This window comes from Teleopsis dalmanni, chromosome 2 (assembly GCF_002237135.1).
Source record: "Teleopsis dalmanni isolate 2A chromosome 2, ASM223713v2, whole genome shotgun sequence".
NCBI lineage: Eukaryota > Metazoa > Arthropoda > Insecta > Diptera > Diopsidae > Teleopsis > Teleopsis dalmanni.
The window spans coordinates 241,315,210-241,318,417 of NC_051847.1; the positions used below are offsets into that span (position 1 = coordinate 241,315,210).

A 3,208-nucleotide genomic window follows, 5' to 3' on the forward strand; every position below is an offset into this window, starting at 1 on the left:
CGAATTTGTGACTTCAAGTAAGTTTCTCAAAGCTGTTATATTTTGTGTACTTTAACATGTTCGATCGTAAAATCATCGCATTTGTGACTTCAAGTAAGTTTCTCAAAACTGTTATATTTTGTGTATTTTAACATGTTCGTTCGTAAAATCATCGAATTTGTGACTTCAAGTAAGTTTTTCAAAACTGTTATATTTTGTGTATTTTATCATGTTCGATCGTAAAACCATCGAATTTGTGACTTCAAGTAAGTTTTTCAGAACTGTTATATTTTGTGTATTTTAACATGTTCGTTCGTAAAATCATCGAATTTGTGACTTCAAGTAAGTTTCTCAAAACTGTTATATTTTGTGTATTTTAACATGTTCGATCGTAAGATCATCGAATTTGTGACTTCAAGTAAGTTTTTCAAAACTGTTATATTTTGTGTATTTTAACATGTTCGATCGCAAAATCATCGAATTTGTGACTTCAAGTAAGTTTCTCAAAACTGTTATATTTTGTGTATTTTAACATGTTCAATCGTAAAATCATCGAATTTGTGACTTCAAGTAAGTTTCTCAAAACTGTTATATTTTGTGTATTTTAACATGTTCGATCGTAAGATCATCGAATTTGTGACTTCAAGTAAGTCTCTCAAAGCTGTTATATTTTGTGTATTTTAACATGTTCGATCGTAAAATCATCGCATTTGTGACTTCAAGTAAGTTTCTCAAAACTGTTATATTTTGTGTATTTTAACATGTTCGATCGTAAAATCATCGAATTTGTGACTTCAAGTAAGTTTCTCCAAACTGTTATATTTTGTATTTTTTAACATGTTTGATCGTAAAATCATCGAATTTGTGACTTCAAGTAAGTTTTTCAAAACTGTTATATTTTGTGTATTTTAACATGTTCGATCGTAAATCATCGAATTTGATACTTCAAGTAAGTTTCTCAAAAACTGTTATATTTTGTATATTTTAACATGTACGATCGTAAAACCATCGAATTTGTGACTTCAAGTAAGTTTTTCAAAACTGTTATATTTTGTATTTTTTAACATGTTCGATCGTAAAATCATCGAATTTGTGACTTCAAGTAAGTTTCTCAAAGCTGTTATATTTTGTGTACTTTAACATGTTCGATCGTAAAATCATCGCATTTGTGACTTCAAGTAAGTTTCTCAAAACTGTTATATTTTGTGTATTTTAACATGTTCGTTCGTAAAATCATCGAATTTGTGACTTCAAGTAAGTTTTTCAAAACTGTTATATTTTGTGTATTTTATCATGTTCGATCGTAAAACCATCGAATTTGTGACTTCAAGTAAGTTTTTCAGAACTGTTATATTTTGTGTATTTTAACATGTTCGTTCGTAAAATCATCGAATTTGTGACTTCAAGTAAGTTTCTCAAAACTGTTATATTTTGTGTATTTTAACATGTTCGATCGTAAGATCATCGAATTTGTGACTTCAAGTAAGTTTTTCAAAACTGTTATATTTTGTGTATTTTAACATGTTCGATCGCAAAATCATCGAATTTGTGACTTCAAGTAAGTTTCTCAAAACTGTTATATTTTGTGTATTTTAACATGTTCAATCGTAAAATCATCGAATTTGTGACTTCAAGTAAGTTTCTCAAAACTGTTATATTTTGTGTATTTTAACATGTTCGATCGTAAGATCATCGAATTTGTGACTTCAAGTAAGTCTCTCAAAGCTGTTATATTTTGTGTATTTTAACATGTTCGATCGTAAAATCATCGCATTTGTGACTTCAAGTAAGTTTCTCAAAACTGTTATATTTTGTGTATTTTAACATGTTCGATCGTAAAATCATCGAATTTGTGACTTCAAGTAAGTTTCTCCAAACTGTTATATTTTGTATTTTTTAACATGTTTGATCGTAAAATCATCGAATTTGTGACTTCAAGTAAGTTTTTTCAAAACTGTCATATTTTGTGTATTTTAACATGTTCGATCGTAAAATCATCGAATTTGTGACTTCAAGTAAGTTTTTCAAAACTGTTATATTTTGTGCATTTTAACATGTTCGATCGTAAAATCATCGAATTTGTGATTTCAAGTAAGTTCTCAAAACTGTTATATTTTGTGTATTTTAACATGTTCGATCGTAAAATCATCGAATTTGTGACTTCAAGTAAGTTTCTCAAAACTGTTATATTTTGTGTATTTAAACATGTTCGATCGTAAAATCATCGAATTTGTGACCTCAAGTTAGTTTTTCAAAACTGTTATATTTTGTATATTTTAACATGTTCGATCGTAAAATCATCGAATTTGTGACTTCAAGTAAGTTTCTCAAAACTGTTATATTTTGTGTATTTTAACATGTTCGATTGTAAAATCAATTTGTGACTTCAAGTAAGTTTCTCAAAGCTGTTATATTTTGTGTACTTTAACATGTTCGATCGTAAAATCATCGCATTTGTGACTTCAAGTAAGTTTCTCAAAACTGTTATATTTTGTGTATTTTAACATGTTCGTTCGTAAAATCATCGAATTTGTGACTTCAAGTAAGTTTTTCAAAACTGTTATATTTTGTGTATTTTATCATGTTCGATCGTAAAACCATCGAATTTGTGACTTCAAGTAAGTTTTTCAGAACTGTTATATTTTGTGTATTTTAACATGTTCGTTCGTAAAATCATCGAATTTGTGACTTCAAGTAAGTTTCTCAAAACTGTTATATTTTGTGTATTTTAACATGTTCGATCGTAAGATCATCGAATTTGTGACTTCAAGTAAGTTTTTCAAAACTGTTATATTTTGTGTATTTTAACATGTTCGATCGCAAAATCATCGAATTTGTGACTTCAAGTAAGTTTCTCAAAACTGTTATATTTTGTGTATTTTAACATGTTCAATCGTAAAATCATCGAATTTGTGACTTCAAGTAAGTTTCTCAAAACTGTTATATTTTGTGTATTTTAACATGTTCGATCGTAAGATCATCGAATTTGTGACTTCAAGTAAGTCTCTCAAAGCTGTTATATTTTGTGTATTTTAACATGTTCGATCGTAAAATCATCGCATTTGTGACTTCAAGTAAGTTTCTCAAAACTGTTATATTTTGTGTATTTTAACATGTTCGATCGTAAAATCATCGAATTTGTGACTTCAAGTAAGTTTCTCCAAACTGTTATATTTTGTATTTTTTAACATGTTTGATCGTAAAATCATCGAATTTGTGACTTCAAGTA

General features: G+C 28.0%; 1 protein-coding gene across 1 annotated transcript in view; it reads right to left on the bottom strand.

Annotated features, from left to right (window-relative positions):
- Positions 1-3,208, bottom strand: part of LOC119677135 (dystrophin, isoforms A/C/F/G/H-like) — a 62,853-nt gene that overhangs the window by 29,507 nt on the left and 30,138 nt on the right. The gene's annotated exons all lie outside the window — the stretch shown is intronic.